The 23,474-nt window shown below is 39.8% G+C and overlaps 1 protein-coding gene across 1 annotated transcript in view; it reads left to right on the plus strand.

The window, feature by feature from the left end:
- The window catches only part of LOC116591218, a 198,499-nt gene that overhangs the window by 174,546 nt on the left and 479 nt on the right, over positions 1 to 23,474 (plus strand). The gene's annotated exons all lie outside the window — the stretch shown is intronic.

Raw genomic sequence — 23,474 nt, forward strand, 5'->3', positions numbered from 1 at the left:
AATTCTTGAGCCTTGCTGTGGACCAACTGAATCAGAAACTCTGAGGTTGGGGTCCAGCAATCTGTGTCTTCACAGGTCTTAGGAAAGACTCTTCCTAGGTAATTTTGATGCATGCTCGAATCTGAGACCCATCAGACAATGCCATGCTTCCTTAAAAAGACCTTTATTATTTTTAACCAGAGAAGTGGAACTAATTGCAGCTTTTATAGGAGAAAGAAAGTCAATGGTCTAATTGAGCTTCTCCACTGGACTTTGTTTCCAATGATTATTGTCAATTTTCTCCGTAGAAGTAGCCAGGATAAACTTCTTTAAAATCATTTGGGGAGAACATTGTGTAATCTAAATCACTGGTCTCTGCCGAAGTGGGCTATGTGTAATCCAGGGGTTCACAAGGCCATTCACAGGGTGGTAGGAAGAACATTTCTATTTTTATCTAAAAATAAGAGAAAAATAAACTTTACTAATATTTAGTATGGTTTGAGAGTAACACATGAATTTGTGTACAAAGACACGTTTTTAGTGTGGGTATAGGGTCCCCCGTGCCCGGGCTCACACACCCTTCTTCCGTCTTTGTGCTCTAGGTGTTCTGTGGTGACCAGCTGTGCACAAGTGTAACCCATCAGCTTCAGGCTTCAGCTGCTCCCTCTCACTTACTGTTTGGGGCCTTCCTCCATCCTGGTGCTGTTATTCTCAAGCAGGCACTGACTAGAAGTGTAAGGAACTTGACTCAATGTAAGCCAGCAGCCGGTGGATAATACCTTGCCCTTCCCCAGTCCCAGATGGGCAATTTTGAAATGCATTCTGCATATGGCTCATCACAGCATGACTCTGACCTCAGTGACCCTTAGTAATAACCAGCTCCATTATGCAACTTTGGATTGACCTTCGACCTTTGCCTGTTTTCCTTTTTTCCAGAGTCCGCTCCTGTTCTTCTTGGTGGAATCATTTCTGAAAATAAACTCCTTGCACAGAGGCCCTTATCTTAGTCTCTTCTGGGGGAAAGAATCCTTCCTAAGTAGGGTGCATGCTAAAACATCTTTATAAAAGGATGTAAGGTAAACATTTTGGAGATGATTGGTCTAAAGCATTATCAATTTTTTAAAGAAATGAACCTATTGGAGGGTAGTCTGATGGTTGTGTATGTGCTACACTTCTGTGGATGTGTGCCTATTTTGTGGGCATTACCTGTAACTCCACCCCCTTTTCCTCCCACTCAAGGAAGCATATTAGATGCAAGTCAGAGAATGGTTCTTATGGTGATTTTCTTTTTTTTAATTTGAGAGAGAGATCATGAGCAGGGGGAAGGGAGGGACAGAGGGAGAGAGAGAAGCATACTCCTGTTGAGCAGGGAACCCAGTGTGGGACTCTGATCCCAGGACCCTGAGATCATGACCTGAGCTGAAGGCCTATGCTTAACTGACTGAGCCACCCAGCTGCCATTATGGTGATACTCTTTTTTTTTTTTAATTTTTATTTTTTTAAAATTTTTATTTCTTTATAAATATGGTGATATGCTTAACTTTACTCCAGTTTATAGAGACAGCTAATCAAGTGTAGGCATTAGTCCTTTATCATTAAGGCCAACTTCCTTTTAATACTTCAATAACTGTAACATGTAGACGTGCTATAATCCTTGGGTTGAAATCTTTTTTTTTTTTTTAAAGATTTTATTTATTTATTTGATAGACAGAGATCACAAGCAGGCAAAGAGGCAGGCAGAGAGAGAGAGGAAGGGAAGCAGGCTCCCCTCTGAGCAGAGAGCCCCTCGATCCCAGGACCTTGGCATCATGACCTGAGCCTAAGGCAGAGGCTTTAACCCACTGAGCCACCCAGGCGCCCCTGAAATCTCTGTCTTAAGAGACTTGCAAAGGCTTTAAAGCAAACAGACCCAGGTTTAGAATCTGGAACTCCATGCTAACAATTGTTTTTCATATTTAAACAACTTTTCACTTATTTGTAAGATGTTACAACTTTGTGCTAGAGGATAAGAACTTTTTACCATTTTATTTCTTGCTCAAAACCATCTCAGGGATGGTTATGGAAAGGGCACCTCACCTCTGTGGTATTTCCCCCCAAAACTCATAACCTCAATCTAATCCTGAGAAAACATCAGACAGCCCAAACTGAGAAATGTTCTATAAAATGCCTGTTCACTCCTTAAAAAGTGTCAAGCTCCTGAAAAACAAGGAAAGACTGAGAAATTGTCATTGTGTGGAGGAGACTAAGGAGGCATGGCGACTTCGTGCACTGTGGTGTCTCAGATTGCACCCTGGACCAGACAAACAACACTAGAGGAAAACAGGAAATACAAGTCACTTCTGTGGTTTGGTTAATAGCTTCGTGCCAGTATTTCTTCATTTTCACAACGGTACCAGTGTTTGAGATGTTAACGTTAGGGAAAGCTGGATGAAGGGTGTATGGGAATACTCTGTACTATTTTTGTAACTATCGGTAAGCCTAAAATTTTTTAAAAAGAAAGTTGAAAAATAAAGAAACAAAACAACTCAAGTGGACTAAATTCTGGCTCATGCGGGCAGAATCTTTTTTATAGGACCCGATGAGAAAATCCCTAAAGGATCATGGTCTGTAGAAGTATGCGTATAGAGAAGTGATTGCTACACAGGCAAAGGAAAGGTCAACTGAGATTTTCTCAACAGTGTAGAGAGCCTATTTGTACCTATGTCCACCCACCTCCCCCCCCCCCCCCATTTAGAGAGGTTTTGGTTTGTTTGTTTGTTTGTATAGAATTATCTAATTACTTCAAGATGCCACTTGGCATTGCCAGTAAATCTAGCTCTGTTTCTTCAGAGGATTAAATGGGGGGTTCCTTGTCTTTTGTAATTAGTTTTCTATTAGCAACTCTCAGAACATAACTTCTTCTGTTGCCCATGGGATGACAAGCACTTAAGAGCTAAAACCCCACCTCCTAAAGATGCAAGCCTTATTTATGAACCAAGCATTTAATGAGTAAGAATTCTGCAAAGCTGCAAAACGTGCCCTTGAGAACCCCTGACAACTAAGAGTTCTGTGGGCTTCAACTGATAATCATGCTGTCGGTTAAGCATTTTGCATTTTAAGAACAGCTGGATATATTTTTTTCTCCGTGAGCTTCTGTGAAAGATTTTGATGCAGAAACTTTAAAAGATGGCTTACCACATGCGAGGAGGCATCAACTATCACCAAGGTGTTATATGGTAACTTCCTGTTCTGCCTGAAGCAAAGGGTGTTTCTCCTGTGAATCATTGGGTCAGTGGGGAACTCTGAAAGCTGCATTTTTAAACTCATTTCCGCATTAACCCCTAATATGTGCTTAAAAGCCTTTTTGGGAGTCATATTTACCAAAAGCAATATTTCTGAATCATGAAATTAGGTACAATGGGAGATTAAACTTGGTTCAAAAAAATTTTCCATTTTCATCCTCCTTTTAGAAACCTGGCTGTGATAAATGCCAGGGAGGTCTGTATCTGTTCTCGGTGGTAAGGATGAAGAGTATCAGCTTAGCATAATGTGATCATTATGTTCTGTGACTAGATATGTGTAAACAGATCCATCAAAACCTGCCTGTCCTTAGATAGGTGACAAAACTAGATCAAGAGATGTGGCCCCATCCCAGATGATTTTCTTTTGTTTTCTCCATCGCAAATTTGATATCAAAGTTTGCATGGAGCTCGATCGTGGGTAATTGAAATAAATGAAATTATGGTGAGAAAGAAGATCTCCTAAGTCTGAATTCAGATTTCTTTCAGACAGAACCAAAACTCGCCTAGGAGAAAAACCCTACCCATTTTTAAATAAAATGTTTAAATGTTAATTTTAAATAAAATAAATTTTTAAATAAAATGTTTAAAATAAGTTGCATTTTTTAAAAATTTAGTGGATGCTGTCTGCTCCGCGGAGAGCCTGCTTCCTCCTCTCTTTCTCTCTGCCTGCCTCTCTGCCTACTTGTGATCTCTGTCTGTCAAATAAATAAATAAAATCTTAAAAAAAAAAAATTGAGTGGATGCCTGAAATTCACAAATTGACATTTGTGATTTTCGGCCAGCAGAAAGCAAGAGTGGGACAGCTGTGTTGCACATCTAACGTGAATGGCAACCCAGAATTGTGCCGCGGAGGCCCCCATTCTAAAGCCTCATCTCTCTGATGTTATCGTGTACCAAGGGACGGTTGGGAGCCGTGGGACAGAAGTATGCTGAGGAAAATCCTTTAGCTGGTGAAGCTGCCTTGCTCAGCCTCCCACGACCACATCTCGTGACTTGTTATATATGTAGACACACTCAGGAAGCAATTGTGAAAGTAGATCTAAAAAGAAACCCAATTGTTGGCACTAGGGAGGAAGAGAAGAGGAAGTGAATCAGTCGGAGTAAAAAATTGTAAAAATGAGTTTGGCAGGTGGTGAAGGTTTCATCCCTCACAAATGTCAAGAACTTGCTCTTCAGAACATGAAATGGTTGCATGTAATTTTCTTTGTTAGCTGAGAAGGCTAGTAAGCATAATAGGGAGCTGCTAATTTTGATTTTACCATGGTCCTGGTTTTACCATGGTTTTTCCATGTCATGGAAAGAATGACCAGTGATTGCCGCCGTCATCAATAGGCTTCATATGGGGTGTGTGTGTGTGGGGGGGGCAAACGTAATTGAGAGGAGACAATTTGAGAACAATAATCGCATTATTTTAAGACCTTGGCCAGAAAAGAAAAAAAAAAAGGTACTGAATCAGGCATCTGAAGGAGTGAGTTCCAGTTCCAGCTCTTAGAATAATTCTTTTCAGTTACTTCCAGAGACCAGTGGGCCTCCGTTGAAACCCAAGACCTCACGGAGACCGGCCTGGGCAGACCAGGAAGCAAAGGTATCCCAACTCCTGTATTCCCGGCCTCTGGCTGATCCTCACCAAAGATCTCTTCCCAGGGAACCTTCTTCCTTCTTGTAGCGTTCGGGTGCTTCTACTGAGTGAGAGAGGCTGGATGCATGGCTTGCTTATATGCAAGGAAATAAAATACATTTGTTATTTGAGATTTGTGCGAATTATGCCCTTATTCTTGTATTTTAACTCATTTAGTGGGAAAATTCAGACTGAAAAAGAGAAAACCAGCAACCAGAGGGAGATATTTTGATCCAGGCAAGGTCTTCTGGTCACTTTCAAATCCCCCTGCCTAGGCAGCATCTGAGCAACCCAGTGAAAATAAACACTGACATAAATACTACTGCAATTATTTCAAGGAAATTGCTTTTTAGTTTAAGTTGGTAACAGTATGCCCCTGTCAGCAAGGACCTATGTGCTTACTCTGCACAATGGGTTATGCTGTGTGCATAACATGTATATAGCTTATATATGAGCAATGAATATATGAGACTTGCTTTTTATTTTTTTAATTTTAAAAATATTTTATTTATTTATTTGACACACAGAGCACACAAGCAGAGGGAGCCACAAAAGGAGAGGGAGAGGCAGACTCCTTGTTGAGTAAGGAACCCAATGTGGGGCTTGATCCCAGGCCCCTGGGATCATGACCCTGAGCTGAAGGCAGACACCTAACTGACTGAACTACCTAGGTGCCCCTGAAACTTGGTTTTTAAAGAAAAATCTGAGGAGGTGGGGGCTGGTGCCTGGGTGGCTCAGTGGGTTTAGTGTCTGACTCTTGGTTTCAGCTCATAACCATGGAGTGGATTCAGATCATAACCATGATCTCAGGGTTATCGGATCAAACACCGAGTCAAGCATCATGTGCTCATTGCAGAATCTGCTTGGGATTCTTTCTCCTTCTCCTGCTGCCCCTCCCCCAGCTCACACACTCACACACACTCTCTCAATAAGTATATAAATAAAGTCTTAAAAGAAATAAAAAGTAAGATGGAACAGCATATGCTCAGTGTTTGTTAGTGATAATAAGAACCATTGGACCTAGGAAAGGAGAGAGATATCTTGAATTTTGCATGGACCAAGGAGGTGGATAGGACTTACACGGGGTGGGTGGTGTGTGTGTGGAGGGGGTCGGGGGGGAATGCGTGGGGAGGGCAACCATACTGACTATTTCTCACTGGATATATCAGAACATGAAAAATTATTTTTTCTAAATTTGGCCTGTCAAATTCTATAAAACTGAATAGCATTTTCCCCTCAGAAAATATATTCTCTCAACATGTGAAAATTCTGTGTGTGAGACAGGTTTGATGAACTGTCCATGCTTTCTAGGTGTGAAGGAAGTGTGCTGAAGACAGTTTGGGAGAAACACTCTTGTCTAAATGGTGCTTAGACATAACACAGTGGCCATGACACTGTGCTTTTTGGTAAGACAGTTTGTGGAGAGGCTCTGTGCGTGAACGTGTTGAGTGTGGTAGATCCACAGCCAACTGCAGATTTATGAGCGTCGTTACCCTGCTGTGTAGATAGCACCTCTGTTGAATTTAATGAGCTGAAGTAGGTGAACAGTTCACTCTAATCTGCTGGTGCCTGGGACTCCTGTAGTCCCTGGAATCATAGAACATATGTCCTTCTCTTGTTTTAGAAACCCAAGGTGCCTTTCTGATAAACAAGCCTCTCTGGAGGGTAATGACATAAGGAGTGATTTTGAAGACGTTTCCTTCAGCGCCTCGATCGAAAGCTAACCTGAGGCCCTACCTGTTGCAAAGCTGAGAGGTGATTTGTCAAGTCCAACATCCATGGCAGATTTGCTTTAATTGATTCTTGTTCCTTTGCATGAGTTTATTACCTTGAGAATGCCTGAGATTCTCTCACCCATATGCTTCCTGCACTATTAAGAACACACATTGGCCAGAGAATTCTCTTCTCTAGTCCTTTATGGAATAACTTTGAATTGATTCCACTGGGTTTATCATGATTAGATGAAATGTCGATGAAAGATGTATTTATAAGATCTAACTGAAGTTCTCATCATGTTTTGAAACTACTAATAAATGGATTCAGGTAAAGGAGTATTGAGAATAAAACTTTTAAGATCTCTCATGGAAGCTTTGAAATCCCACAGGGCTGCATTTATGGGCAGCATGCTGGCGAAATGGGAACAACTGGTGTGTATCAATGGCAGTGTGCTCATGGCACTTTGAGTGGGATGTTGTGTGTGTGTGTGTGTGTGTGTGTGTGTGTGCACTTGTGTACCGGCCTGTCTAGTTTATTGTAGGACCTTCAGGATCAACCCAGAGTCAACCATTCCAATGTAGTTATCCAAACAATGCTTTAAGATATAATTCATTGCAGATGGCAAAAGGGTAAACACTTCCTAAATAAGAAATATTTCTAATTTGTAAAGTTTATGTTTACAAAGGTGACTTTGAAAGGTTGGAATGTAGAGCACTCTTTTTGGTATCATGGGGCATATAAATGATGACTGTGTCCCTAGGCTGCTGACACCCCGCCTGGTGTCCTTGACCACTGTCTACAGTTTTTACTGCAAGTTCTTAGATTAAGCAATTTAATTCTAACATTTAAATCTCTTCCCAACATTTAATTTTCTTCCTAAATTAGGTTGCCAAGTTGGGTTCTTCTAAAAGTCCTTTTGCTTAAGGAGACTTCAAGGAGTTACATTTCAGGAGTCTGTTGACTTAGGACCAGATTTTGACCTAACTGCAGCATGTTACTGGCTCTTCCCCCAGTGATGTAGCTCCTATCTTGCATCCCAGTTACTGATATGATCCCTATCTGGCCCTCCTATGCTTTCTATCCTGCCTTAGTTCTCCATCAGCTGCCCTTGCCAGTCTTCTGAAGCTTCTTCCCACTGGCCCGTGGCGCCATTTGTTTGCTGCTCATCGTGGAACCTTTTGGCTATCGGCTACACCTGGACATCTTGGTTATCCTTATTTCCAGGTCTAATATGCCATGTCCACCTGCTAATTGCTATTTGTTCCTAAAGATTGTTTTTGGGTTCTCCTTTAGTTACGTCCTTGCTGGGGCAGGTCCCCAGCTCCTGCTTGTTCTAAGACAGCCTTGCCTGTGTACCAAGCTTGATGCAGCTGGAATCAGGAGCCTGCCTGTTGTAAATGGGGAAGCCAGGCAGCAGGACAGTAATTAAAGACATCTGAAAACAAATTGAATAAGAAATAGTTGCTTAATCTTTAAAGCTGGTGCTTAAAGTAAAGTAGTCTTAATTAGAGGAAAAGAGGAGATACATGAAAATTATTTTAAAAATCTGAATGATCTGAGCCTTTGAGGCAAAGTTTTCAGAAACTGATGGCAATGACTATTATGGTTAATTTCCCTTTAGAACTTACCGATTTACTCTTCCTTGATATGGAAATATCATTAGCAGTACTCTTAGACTGATCATCCATAATGAGGATAATTTTTTTTTTTTTTGCTTCACAAATGAAATAAAAAGAGAGATTTTTTTTCCCTCTCTAGGATTGTTGGGGGGGGGGAAGGAATCGCAAGTGGAAAGAGGGAAATCATTAAAAATAAATGTGTAGGGACACCTGGGTGGCTCAGTGGGTTAAGCGTCTGCCTTTGGCTCAGGTCATGATCCCAGGGTCCTGGGATCGAGTCCCACATCGGGCTTCCTGCTCGGCGGGGAGCCTGCATCTCCCTCTGCCTGCTGCTCCCCCTGCCTGTGCTCGTGCGCTCTCTCTCTCTCTGACAAATAAATAAAATTAAAAAAAAAATAAATGTGTATGTGTGAGTACATGAAACTGTAAGAGCTTGATGGGACATGAGAGTAGCAGATAATGCACCTAAATGCTCTTCTTCTTCTCATTTTGGAGAGGAAACATTTTGTTTTACTCAGTGTATGCCTGTGTCATAGAAATCAAAAAAGACAAAAAGTAAATAGTGAAAGGTGAGTCTCCCATATACCTTTCTATCTCCACTAAGTTACCTTCCCCAGAAACAACAAATATTATAGATTTCTCATGTATCTTTCTAGAGAAATTCTATACATTTGCCACCATTTATATGTGTGTATGCCTTAACACACACACATGAATGAAATGGGTTCATATTTAATTAGTATTATTGTCTCTAAGGACCAAAAGGTTCTTCTCAAGATATTTAGTGAAAAAGTGATGTCAGGATTTTGGTAAATCTTGTTAGAAATATTTCTTGGAGTTTCATCTTTGAGTCCCAAATGTATGCCATCATTATTGTAGATAACATTAATAAAATGTTGGTTTGGTTGATCTTAATTATGTCTGCCTGTTCCCTCTGGAGGGACAGATGCCTACTGACATGGGATCTTATGCTGTTCTTTTCTTTTTCTTTCTTTTTTTTCTGAAGATTTTATTTTTATTTATTTGTCGGAAAGATTGGGAGAGCACAAGTTGGGGGGAGCGGCAGGCAGAGGAAGAGGGAGACAGGCAGATACTTAGTCAACTGAGCCACCCAGGAGCCCCACTTATGCTATTCTTAGTCACACACTTTCTAATATGTTTTAATATAAACCAGTTTGCCTCTATCCTTGTGGCTCAATGGTTTTCCTGGGGTTCTTGCTTCCTTATCACTTTGGAGAGTGTCTTCATCATTCTTTTAGGTTGGAACATTATTTTTTACGTTTTATGTATTTCTCTTTCTTAGTTTCTCTTTTCTTAGTTTACTTCCTCATTTTGGTAGAACACAACTACCAGTGATTTCCAGAGAAGGGATAGATGATAGATAAATTTGAGATATGTATCTCTATACTTCTTTATTAAATGTTCCACCCAACAAGCATAGAGTCCTATGTTACAAGTCTTTGTCCTTCAGAATTTTGAAGATATTGTTCCATTTTCTTTTATATTCCAATGTTTCTGGTAAGTCAGAAGCTGTTCTGATGCCTTTTTTTTTTTTTTTTTGGTATGTAACCCTTTTTTTAAATTAAAAAACTTTTTATTTATTTGAGAGAGAGTGAGTGCATGTGGGTGGGAGAAGGGAAGAGGAAGAGGGAGAGAATCTCAAGCAAACGCCCCACTGAATGTATAGTCCCAGGCGGGGCTTGATCTCATAACCTTGAGACTATGACCTGAGCTCAGACCAGGAGTCAGATGATCAACCAGCTGAGCCACACAGGTGTCTTGTGACCTGTTTCTTTTTTTTGTTTATTTTATTTTATTTTTTAATTCCAGGAGGCATTTAGATCCTTTCTGTGTCCTCAGTGTTTTGAAATTTTACAGTGATGTGCCTTAGGTGTAGGTCTATTTTGATCTGTTGTGTTGAGCACTTTATAACTCCTTTCAAGCTAGAAACTTAGGTCTATTTGTCCTGGGGAATTTTCTTGAATGATTTAATTTATGATATCCTTCCCTCTGTTTTTTCTCTCTGGAGCACTTATGCAGATTATCTTAATATTCGATGCTACTTTACTTATATGTTACTCAATTTTTTAACTTTTTTCTTTTCTATTTTCCATCTCTTTATCATTCATCTTTCCATCTCTGTACTTTCTTCATGATTTTCTCAAGTGTATCTTTCATACATCCTATTGATTTAAAAAATAATTCTGTTGTTACTTTTTAATTTCTAAGAGCTTTCTTATTAGCACCATACTTCATGGATGTAATATCTCCTCTTAATGCTCTGGGGATAGTAACTATAGATTGTTTTTAAGCTTTTTTTCTCTAAGCCTTTTTTAAAGTTATTTTTTCCCAGTTTTTGTCTTTATCTTTCTTGTTAACCGATTTCTTCAAACGTTGATTGATCTTTGGTTGTCTGCTAGAAATTAAAAGTGAGCCTAAAGCTCTTATCGACTGTGTGGACCTTTGAGCCTCACTGTAGGGTGATTTGATGCTTATGTCCTTGTTACCTTGTTCTCTGAGGTTACCTGGAGTTTTCCCAGCTTGATTCCTGCTGGGGAAATGGAGGTCTGGCTCCCAGGGTTGTGGAAAAGTAGGGCCAAGGGCTGAAGGTTTTAGCACTTAGAACAAAACATTTTAAATGCATTTGGTACCTTAATTACCCTTTATATGTGGTACATGGTTCCTCAGTTGTCTGAAATCCGGTTTGACTCATTCAAGATGAAACTCTAGGATGCTGCTGGTATTGGGAAAAACCAGTCATCTAGGAGCATGCTGTGGGGAAAAGGGTCTAACTGCAACTTAAACAACTGTAATACATTTTTTTCCTTATTTTAATTTCTCTGTCTCCACTGCTCACTCATAGTTCTAGAAGTAGTTGGAATTTACAGTGTAAATTAGGGTGCTGATTAGCTTTCCCCACTGTTGACTTCAAATTCTCCTGCCTTGGGTCTGGAAGCCAATTTATCTTCATGATCTGTTTTCATCTTCTAAAACTGTGTTTCTCCAGTAACTCCCATCCTGGTTGATTTATGTCTTTAAAAAAAAATCCCTTTATTGTAATTGAATGGGGTTGGATAAAGAAAGGAAATTATGTGCTGTATTAAATCTTCCATCTTAATGTGGAAACCCATTAGTGGCTATTTTGCATGGTGGGTTTATGTTTGATTTTCATTTGTATATCTATGTTACAACTTTTTAATGCTTATTAGTGTCTTACTTTGGTGGAAAACAAAACACAATCCAATAACTATTTTGAAAATTATAAAAAAAATTCTTGTTCCCCAAATGAAAATTACTCGAAGTAAAGTGAACAGAGTTACATGTAATGAACATGATCACTGTGAGCTGAGGAAGAAATGATTGGAGGGGCCAACTTTTATAGCAACCACTAGATGGCGCTATTGGCCAAGGTCAGCTTGGTTGTGGTTTGGGTTTCGGAGAGGTAAGGTGCTGTTTTGAGGAGTGAAAGGATTGAGGGCATTCTCTATCCACAACCTTTCTACGTGTGGTCTTTATATAAGTTTGGCATGCTTTCATTTGATATACTTTGTCCATTCAAGATAAGAATGAGTTTTGGTGGCATTTTTCAATTGTTGCTTGTATCAGCTACTCCGAGATTTTGCCTTGACGGTAAAAGGGGTCAAGTTTATTTAAATGATATATTCAGCAGGAACTCTATTAAATGCTTTGAGAGAGCTTACTTTTGATAATCATGGTGATAATGAATGCAGGAGAAATAACTGTTAAAATCAGCCCCCAGTTCTAAACTCTCCCTGGTGAAAGTGTGTTTTTTTCTTTCTTAACATTTTATCTATTTCTGCTATGGATACCAGGTGGCTCTTGAATTACCCAATAACTGCAAAACATAGCAGGTGAAGGGGGGAAAGAAAAAGCAATGCTGCTAGCTGGTGCTAAATATGACCTGACGGTTACATCCTTAAAGTAAAAGAAATACCTCGGGGTTGGGAACACAACTGTTAACTGTTTTTATGGGTCTCTCTTTCTCTCTCTTTTGAACAGCTCTTTATTTAAAAAAAAAAAAAAAAAAAAAAAAAAAAAAGCACATTTTAAGGCAGTTCTTGATCATTTTTTACCAATTTTCATCTGGTTAAATATGGATGTACTTAACTGTAGCTTATGTTAAATATATATAAATCTATACATGGTCTCTGAAAGGACTCGATCTCTGTGTGAAAAAGGCGTGGCTGAGGTTCTATTTTATAGAAGTTGATTACAATATGTTCCATTCAGAATAATGGAATTCTCTGAATCTCAACAATTTAAAAATTTTACTTTTTTTTTTTTTAAGATTTTATTTATTTATTTGACAAAGAAAGAGATCACAAGTAGGCAGAGAGGCAGGTAGAGAGAGGTGGGGGAAGCAGGCTCCCTGCTGAGCAGAGAGCCTAATGTGGGGCTGGATCCCAGATCCCTGAGATCGTGACCTGAGCTGAAGGCAGAGGGTTAACACACTGAGCCACCCAGGTGCCCCTAAAAATTTTACTATTTTTGCTTTTTTTCCACCATCATATTCTTTGTGGGATCATAAGTAACGCAGCTAGGAGTAACCAATTAGCTAAAAGGTATTTAAAGCAGGTTCCGAGAGTGCAGGTAGCGCTGAGATGCAGAAAGGACAAATAGGTCTAGAAATACACAGACCACACAGCATATAAAGGAATGATAAAGAATTGACAAATCTGGACAGAAATTATACCGTTTAGGGAAACTGTGATTTTATGACTTTATCTTTTTCCTGTTGACCTTCTTTTTCACATTTATAGTGGCAATTAAATAGGAATGAAATGTTGGTTTGAGGCTAACTCCCCAAAATGAGTTAGATTGAATGGATAAGGTAAAGATGTAGTTCTTAATTATTTTTTGATGAAGCTTAAAGGAGGTAGGAATCAGGAAAAGGAATGGAAACAACATATTTGGCTTCTGGTGTCATGTGTAGTTTATTTGCAGATTATGCAGTTGTGGCTCAAGGCACAGAATTTTCTTTCCTAAATTATCACTACCACTTGGCAGATGTGCTTCATGACTGGAAAATAGCCATGGAAAAAAATTAATATACAGATGTGCAGAGTGGATTTGTACCTAAGTAAATCCATGAATCTGTGGGTGGAGCAATGGTGGGTCTCATCTGATTGATTCATGATTTTTCTGACTTTTTCTCCCTATGTTGCTCATGTTTTTATCTTATTCTGTGGAGAGAATATTTAAAATTTATTTCTCAAACATTCTATGGAAACTACCCTTTATTTTAGAGAGAGAGCAGGCAGGGGAGGGGCAGAGCAAGAAGTAGAGAGAGTATCTTAAGCAGGCTCCATGCTCAGTGTGGAGCCTGTATGTGAGGCTCGATCTCACTATGCTGCAATCATGACCTGAGCTGAAATCAAGAGTCAGACACTTAACTGATGGAGCTACCCAGGCATCCCCAGACTTTCTCCTCTACAGCCAGTTTGGTTGCCTTCTTGCTTCTCTGCAGACAATTGCCACTCCTCTATCTGCTTTTCATCTTCTGTATCACTGTGGACGTGTCTTGCCTGTGGTCATTTCATCTTCTATTCTCTGTTTTTATGGGTTCGTACCTTTTATAATCTTCTGTCATTTTTGAGGTGTATCAAACTTCCGTTTTTAGCTAGAAATCCTCATCTACTTTATAGATAAGAGATCTCAGATGCAGCGAAATTACATGTCTTGCCCAAAGTTATAAAGACAATTAGTGGCAGAAACGAACCTTTGTTTAAGAACAGAAACAATTCTAGTAATATAAAGAAAATGGAATTTCAAAGTTGAATTAGCACAGAAAACCACATTAGTTCCTCGTGATAGATTTAGGGTATTGTTTTCCTAATCAGGAGATTTTTAGAGCTGACTTTTTTGTTATCATTTCAAAGACATGAATGTCACCGTGTCTCACTGAACCATTGTGAGAGTTAATAGATGAAAGTTTCTTTGAAAGGCTTCCAGTGCCTCTATAGAAATAGGAGAAGCACAGTGTTACTTAGCCAATGCTGGCAATATCCTCTCAATGCTCAGTTGGAAAATAGTCAGAAAATGTGAACTAGGTATGGACAAGAAGTAACTTGGAATTCAATTTGATCAATTACTAGAACATTATTCAGTAGACTGTGTTCTACATTTTCAAGCCCAGGATTGACCAAATTCTCTGTTCCATAATTCAGTAAATAAACGAAGGCTTCACCGGAGAGAAAGTAAGCCATAAATAAGGATAGGAACAATAAAGTATTCCTAGGCATCTATTCATTTTGGTGTCTAAAATAGAATTTCCAGGCAGACAATGCAATTATAATTGGTAAGGGGATATAGAATCCTATACTAAGAATGCTAACTAGGTTTCCTCTGTACTATGTGCATTTTAGCCTTCCTAGAAAGTGAGAAAAATGAAACTTGTGTCTTTATTTGTCTAGAGATTTGTACAAAAATGGGAAATGGAGCCAAACATAGAAGTAGTTCTCATATCTTAGGCCTAGAGGGAGAGAAAGGGGACAGGGGGAGGGAGACAAGGGGTGAGGAGGAGAGAGTAGGGGAAGATGGGGTCGGGGGGCGTGGAGAGGCAACTACTGAAGGATCCCTATGAGTGGAAAATAGTTCATTAATTTGTAAACGTTTGGCTTTGCAAGTCAACATCGCTGTCTTAATTAGTGATAGTGATTCATTCTCAAAAAGAGGTTTATTCCCTCTTCCTTTCCCTTCTCGATGAGCATTCTCACATTCTCTAAACCTATTTTCTGCTAGAGGAGGTCACAGTTCATGGCACAGCTAATCATTCATGGCAGGGAAGAAGAAAGTACGAGAGTTCTTCTGAGCCAAGTTATTTTAGTGTCTGGCTAAGCACATATTCCTTAGATATGGCCAGAGATTACCATTAGTCACATATTCTAGAAAGGATTAGTACTATACATGATTCTAAGGTTCACATTTATTTATATTTAAATTAAGACTTGACTCTGCTTTTTTGTTTAACTGTAGTCTGCCCTTTTCTCACTTAATAGTTGAGAAGAAGAGAATATGAATCTGCTGAGAGAGGAAGGAAAATAAATTTACCAAAATCTTGTTTTTACTCTCTGTGTAGACACAGGTAGAAACTGGTGCTGATTTGGATTTCTTCGTGGAAATAGAGTTACATGGTGGAACTGTGCTTAGAAGTGGGGTGTGATAGGATACAGGACACATGATCCCCCAAATAGAGCACCTTAGCACATTGAATATTATTAAGCTGAAGGAGTTTTAGAAAATGGCAGAAGCCACCATTTCCTCCTGAAGTGGGTCATAAACCCTCATGTGAGAGGTGCCTACTCTATGCCTGGAAGAAAGGAGCATCCTTATCTCCAAGACAGAGGGACACCAAGAAGAATTTGAATAAATAAACCTGGCTAAGTTTCCTCCAGTTCACTACACCTACCTCACATTCTCTATCGTACCTATCTATATGACTGTCTACTCTCTGTCAAACTTAGCCAAAAAAACCCCTCAGGTTTAACTGTCTCTTCAGGTCTTCATTTCCTTATGAAGGCTCTCATGAATGTGAATCATGTCAACTAAGTATATATGCCTTTCTCCTGTTCATCTGTCTTTTCCAGTTTAATTTTCAGACCCAGCCAGGGACCCTAAGACGGTTCAGGAAAACTTTACCCTCCCCCGTAAATGGATCTTTGAGTCAGGGCACATTGGACCTTCACAGATGCCAGAGTTTCTGGCTAAGGAGGAAAGCAAAAAAAAAGAAAGAAAAAAAAAAAAACCACAGAAAAAGAATGCCCAACTTTAAACCATTTTCTACAAAACTAGCCGTTCTTTGACTTGCCTTGTCTCACGGACAGGCTGAGCAAGGACAAGGAGCCCTTATGCTTGTATATGAACGGAATTCTCGGAGAAGCTGTTTTTCCTATGCACATTGTAAGATCAGGAATGCAAGAATATCCCATTACTTACCTGTTAGTCTTTTAAAAAATTTTTTTTAAATTTTTTTATTTTTTATAATCATATAATATATTTTTATCCCCTGGGGTAGAGATCTGTGAATTGCCAGGTTTACACACTTCACAGCACTTACCAAAGCACATACCCTCCCCAATGTCCATAATCCCACCCCTCTTCTCCCAATGCCCCTCCCCCCAGCAACCCTCAGTTTGTTTTGTGAGATTAAGAGTCACTTATGGTTTGTCTCCCTCCCAATCCCATCTTGTTTCATTTATTCTTCTCCTACCCCCTAAACCCCCCATGTTGCATCACCACTTCCTCATATCAGGGAGATCATATAATAGTTGTCTTTCTCCGCTTGACTTATTTCGCTAAGCATGATACGCTCTAGTTCCATCCATGTCGTTGCAAATGGCAAGATTTCATTTCTTTTGATGGCTGCATAGTATATATACACAATGGAATACTATGCAGCTACCTGTTAGTCTTTAACAACTGCTCTCCCACTTCCAATGGCCCAAGATATCCATGTTTAAGTTAAAGAAGCTAGTTTGATGTAGGTAGATAATTTTCCTTATGGCCTTCCTATGTATGCAGGCTCTCTAGATATGCTAGTTTGATGTAGGTAGATAAATTTCCTTATGGCCTTCCTATGTATGCAGTGCTAAAAACTCATATTCATTGAGTGCTCATCATATGCCATGGACTTTTCTAAGGAAGGCCCCTGTTTCCCATGACAACTCTATGAAATACATGTCCAGATAATTCCCATTTCACAGACAGGAAATGGAGGCCAAGAAAATTCACTTGCTTGCCCCAGATCCCACAGCAAGGATGTGGTGGAGAACAGATTGGAATCCAAGCAGAATGGCTCTAGAAACTCTCCTATTGACCTCTCTCCATCTAGCCTTGTTAAAGAATGGAAGACCCAAGCTCTATTCTCCCATATGCCCTGTGCTTTAGTCAACCTGGCTCAGGTGTTCTTCATGGACACAGCTTAAGATTTCTCAACTCTGTGCTTTGACTCATGTTTCTCTCTGCTCAAAATACCTTTCTTTTCAAATACTTGATTTCCTTCTGTTTGGTTAACTCCCCTTCCCCCCCAGTCAAACAATATCCAGTTCAAGAAGCTTTTCTAAGACCCTTAGAAGGAATTAATCTCTCTCTTTTTTGAACTTCTGAGATGTTTTCTATTTTCCTCCCTCATAGTACCTATTGCTCTGTGTTGTTTATTCTTCCCTCCCCATTAAATTGTACATTACTTGGAAACAGAGGTATTTGTCTATCACTTTGCATTCCTGGCCTAGGCCATGCCCATCGTACTTGCTTACAAGTTTGTTTAATTAATATCACGGAGAGACATATCCAAATTGTGCTTATTTTGCTACACAGAAAATCGAAGCCATGGGCAGTGATTCACATACACCCTCTTGTGTCTGTGTTTCCACAGAGGACTGCCTCCCAGGCAGCTGTCTCCTTAGGTCACTGACTTTCCGAAAGATGACCACGGATATACAGTCACAGGCCTAACATTGATTTAATGACAGATACTAGATTTTCGGAGATGGTTACACGAGGCAAGAGATAACAGGGATTAGACAGAGATCTATGGTTTCTCCAATCTTAAAAGCTGGCTCTGATGATGAAACCCTGGTGAAGGTGAGCCTGGCCCTTCTCCGTTGTTTGCTACTTTTTATTCAATCCCTGTTTTTAACGTGAATATTCTGGCTTTTAAAAAAAATTTTATTTGCATGCCCTTTTCAAATCTCTTCTCTCTCCCATTTTCTCATAAAAATTTTATTTTCATTCTAATTAACTTTCCTCCAGATCCCTAGTGTTTATTCAAAGGTCTGCTGCTCTTAGGACTATTTCATCTTTCCATCATCCTGGGGACGTTTTCGGTCTTTGGTTTCCCTCTTGGTTCAGTTGGTCTTTTGTTGCTCTGATTTCTTTTCCTTTTTCTTTCTCTCTCTCTCTTTTTTTTTTTTTCATACTGCAGCCTGAGTCAATAATGGAAACACTTTCTTCTTTGCAGCTTCCCTTAGAAAAACATTTCCCTGTGCGAATATGAATAGGGTCTGTAAAGAAAAACCTGTGACTTCAAAACATTCGGGGAAATTAACAGGAGAGGGCTGTTTAAGTTGGTGATCAGGAAGGCAGGGCACAAGATATTCTGAAAAACCTGCAGTCATTTTGAAGCAAGTTCCCAATTTGTGACAAATGACACTGAAGGAAGGAGGAGAGAGGGTACTTAACTCTTAAGGCTGAATGTCTTTTCAAACCATCAAAAATAATGATAGACATCCAGTCCAGTCTCTGGAAAAGAGATTATTTTGCTGTGCAATGCACTGTATTTTTGTCAAGCGCTCTAAGCCTTCAATGGTTTTAAAAAGTATTGGTGCTTTGGGGAAATTTGTTTTGAATGGCTGTGCTAAAAAAAAGAATTCGTAAAACCAGTTTCTTCTTTAATCAGGTCACTTTTCTTCCATGAATAAGTGAGTAAGTTCCACCTGGGGGTAAGGTTACTTCACTTTCCACGATGGTAGAATCCCTTCATGACTTGCTTATTATCACATGAAATTTGGCTATGGTACACTCCAAAACACCTGCCTAAAATAATCAGTCTCAAATCATAGAAAGCTGATGTCATAGGCCTGGCTGCTAATTGTTCCCCATTAGGATTCATTATACAGAGATATTTAGGAAGAGTCATGAATTGCATTGCTTCAGAGTTGGCTTTCTCTGGCCTTGTTCTTCAGGGCCTTCTCTATGGGCTGTGCTGATACCCAGTGACATGTGGGAGTCTTGCCAAGCATGATCAGTGACGTTTGAGAAGGAAGGAAACTTTCCTTCATTATTTCCACAGGAATTCTTCAGAGAAGTTGGCAAGTGTAACATCCCTACATATGCCTCTTGGCATTGCCAACTATATTTTTAAATATATATATACAAATTAGTAAACTGTTACCAAGCGATGGAGTTCCCATGCCTCAGAGTACATGCTGAAGTGTACTAGAAGTGGGAAATCTCCATGCATGTTATGGGCTGTCTATCAAAAGGGATTTAATTCCAACAGATAGGAAAAGAAGAGAGTAGTCAAGTAATAGAATGAGGCCAGTTAGCGCCGTTAGATAGAGGCTTCCAGTGAAGTGGAAGATTTACAGGAGTGATGGTAATATTTTCAGTGAAGACAGCGAAGCCAGTGATAACTGGGGATCTGGCAGGAAATAAGTAAAGAAGTCCAAATGAGGCGATGAAGAGATACAGTGGTGCAGGGCTTTTGACTCTGGGGTGTCTGGCTTGGTTAACTAGAGAGGCTGAGTAGCAGGTACACATCACAAATACTGGGTTCAGAATTAAATTTCCATGTGGTTGACTAGAACCCTTTTCAGGGTCTGGGAACTGAGGGAGCTACTTTGTAACAAGAGACTTTGATGCATTTGATCTCATTTTAACTGAAGAGGTTATCGTAGTGGAATAAAACTCTAAACCTTTGTAAAGTGATTTGGTTGGTAACTTTTATTGATTTAAAAAAAATCATCCATTTTTAGGATTTTATTTTGTGATGAGTGTTATAGAATTTGGAGAACCTCATCATCCAGATATGAAAATTGTTTCTCTAGTATTAAAAATTTGTTCTTGTATGTCTATGTGTAGGTATTTTATAGATTTTATTAATTATTCTTTAAATCTTACCATACATAGATCTATAAGTTGGTTTTGACTTTTCAGATATTATAAATGTGCTGGCATAAGCAACATTTTGTATAAAGCTTTGTCTGTATTAAAATGATTTCTTCAGGCAAGAGAATTATAAATAGGATCATTGGTTTAAAGGCTATAAGCAGTTTCAGGCTCTTGATGAATATTGTTATTTTTTTTCCCCCAGAAAGAGTAAATTAATTTACACTTCTATCATCAAAAGAGAATTGCCCACTTCACTGTACCCTTATCAGCATTAGGCATTGTCTTCTTTTTTAATCTGTGCTGATTTAGTTGTTTCTCTTTTAATTTGCATTTTGGGTCATTACTTAGATTGAACATTTTTATATATGTTTATCATCTGCTTATATTTCTTTTTTGAAAAGTTATAGTCTCTGTTAAAATGGGAAAAAATATCCTTGTACATTTTATCTGACCATTAACAGATCTTGGAATTCTTTTTTTTTTTTTTAAGAATAAGAAGACCAATTCTTTTTTTTTTTTTTTTAAAGATTTTATTTATTTATTTGACAGAGAGAGATCACAAGTAGGCACAGAGGCAGGCAGAGAGAGAGAAAGGGGAGGAAGCAGGCCCCCCGCTGAGCAGAGAGCCCGATGCGGGACTCGATCCCAGGACCCTGAGATCATGACCCGAGCCGAAGGCAGTGACTCAACCCACTGAGCCACCCAGGTGCCCGAAGAAGACCAATTCTTATAACGATTCTGCAGATCTTTGTATAAGGAGATAGAATGCTTCTTTATTTCTGACTGATATTACTTCAACTCCTAACTCCTAAAAGATATCTCTGGGGTGGTAAAAGGCATGTGTTAAATGCCTGCTTTCATATGGCATGGCATTAGGGGAAAATAAAAGCACTTTGTCCGGCCACATGCCCTGTGAATTACCAAGCTAATAGCTAGTGAATTACTGCATTTATTTTGAAAAGTCGTTACTCAGTGACCAGTATGTGGAGATATTAATTACTACTTTGGTCACCTTGGGATTCAAGAAATTTCCCTTGCTTATTTTTCTTTCCACTTCTCAGTTTTGCCACACACTATCCTCTGATAGGCAGGTGCAAGCCGGAAGACGGTTGCCAGGCATCCACAATTGCGTGTCAATCACTCTCCCACCTAAAGATATATTCCTCACCACCCAGAATGAATCAGAAACAAGAGCTTTAAATGAAAGAGAATCCTTTGTTTTTAACTTTGACAACACTTCCCCTTAAGCAGTCCTCAGTACCTGCAGGGCTGCATACCTTTCTGGATTATTAGAATGTTACTGAGGTTCCAGCCCCTTGACTTTGGGCTGAAAGCTTCTTCAACCTTGAACTGAAAACTTCCTCTGGGTTGTTGGCTCAGTGACTGTCTTTGCAAAGCCATCCAAGCGGGGCTGCCACATGGGAGCTATTTTAAGGTTTCTCGTGGAGCCCAAGATGTATTTCTGTGCTCTACCAGACGTCCCTCAAAACTTCTGTGTCTGTGGCCAGACAGGTCACCCTGCACCTGGGCTCCCATTTTGTTAGTGGAGCAAACAGAGATGCCAGCCACCCTGAGGTGGGCAACCAGGACTGCTATCCCAAGAAGAGACACACTGGGCCAGATCACACCATGCTCTGACTTTTGGTGACTACTGCATGACTTCAGCCACTTTCTTTAGCCTTGCTTTCCTTATCTGCAAAATAAGGGAGTGGGAACAGATGGTCACACAAATTTCTCCCATCTGTACGGATGAATGAATCTGATTCTGCTAGCCTCTGTAGACTTGATCTTTTTTTTTTTTTTTTTTAAACTTCTAATCCTTTTACTCCAGAACATTGATCAATTATTTTAAGAATCATTTTAGACTCTCCCCAACCCACATGCTAACCATGAATATCAGTCAGGTGTTTACTTTTTTTTCTCCCCAAACTACAGGGATAAAGTTTCTTAAATACGTAAAGAATCAAAGGGGCCCCATAGCCATCATAAATGGTGTGGTCTGGGTTGTCAGGTTTCATCTGTGAGGCTCGACTCTGGGTCATGGTAGGACCACAGCAGTAAACACAGCCAGAGGAAGTTAGGGTATAAAGGGACTGCAGCTCGTGCGGAGAAAATCAGAAGAAACTCTTTTCTGATTCAGACGAGACAGATTTTGCATCATGAGGCGAGATATATTCTGGAAGACGGTAAAGCTCTCCTCCACAAAGTTGCCAAGAAAGTAGACGTGGAGACACAGAAGAAAAGCTAGAAACTAGGGCAGTACTGGGGAGCTTGAGTCAGCGTCACTAGGAGTTGATTCCCAATGAAGTAGGAGAACATTTGAAATATGTAACTGTTTGATGCATTTTTCACTGGTTTATCTAAGGTGGGGTTTGGTTTGTGTATCAAACTCCACTGAAAGGGGTCTATTTAAATAGAGTTGGACTTCAGAAATGTAAACTTGGGTGGAACCAACTGTACATCTGAAGTTCTATCAGTGACCAAGAGATAGTAGTTCTCCCAATCAGGGACCCCGCTTAAACCAGGACTACAAAGACAGCCCTGGGAATCTATCTGTGTGCACACTGACTAGGTTTATCTTGCCAAGGCAATATTTGGAAAATTGACCAACTCTGAATAGGTATCCAAAGTGTAAACTCTTTAATGGATAAATGGATGTTTCTTTTATCTGTGTTTTTTTTTTTTTTCTTTTAACATGTATCTATTGCCCAGATTGTGAATGAGCACGAGCTGCGGTCTCTTTGCATTAAAATGAATGCTGAGAAATCCACAGAAGTCAGAGGAAAATGGAGAGTTCAGGAACCAAGAGAACAAATAGGATAAACCTTTGGGAAACCTACTGTTTGCAATGAGCTGGTAAAAGTGGGGAGAGCTTCCAAGGATGAAGGGCGGCAGAAGGCAGGAGCCAGATGAGGGAGGGGAAGCTTCTTTTGTTCTCTTTTTACTTTCCCTGCATTTCCTTGAGCCCAGGGCTACTCTTCATTGGAGTCTGAGGCTGACACAGACATGGGTGCCCCTGGCCCCCAGTCAAGTAGAAGGGCAGATACAAGCTCTGCTGGTTGAGAAGTTGATGAAAGCAGATACTGGGGACTGGCATCATTTAAAGACTCACTCACTCACATGTATGATGGCTGATGCTGGCTGTCAGCTGGTCCCTTAGCCGGGACTGTTGGCTGGAATGCCAGCATGTAGGCTGACATGTGACATGGTGACTGGGCTCTGAGAGAGAGAGAGAAAGAGAGAGAGAGAGAGAGAGAGATAGAGAGAGATGCAGGCAGAAAGTGTATTACCTCTTATGGAAGTCAGACATTCTGTTTCATTCTATTTGGCAAGGCGGTCACAAAGTTCTGTCCGGGTTCTGGAGGCTGGGCTATAGCTTATATCTCTTGATGGGAGAGGGACAAGGGTCGATAAGAGTATGTAGAACTGGAAATATTGTTGCAGACATTTTGGGAAAATAAACTCGTCATATAAAAGAACTAAGTGAGGACCAGAAACTGGACAACAAATGTTATCTGTATTGTGTGATTTGAGCCAGTGGAGGAAGAATTTAAATTTAAATTCAGGGACTACAGCCTGCCAGAAGTCTATTTAGACAAGGGATTCAGGCATCTCCTAGGAGAGAACTCA

This window comes from Mustela erminea, chromosome 5 (assembly GCF_009829155.1).
Source record: "Mustela erminea isolate mMusErm1 chromosome 5, mMusErm1.Pri, whole genome shotgun sequence".
Classification (NCBI taxonomy): Eukaryota; Metazoa; Chordata; class Mammalia; order Carnivora; family Mustelidae; genus Mustela; species Mustela erminea.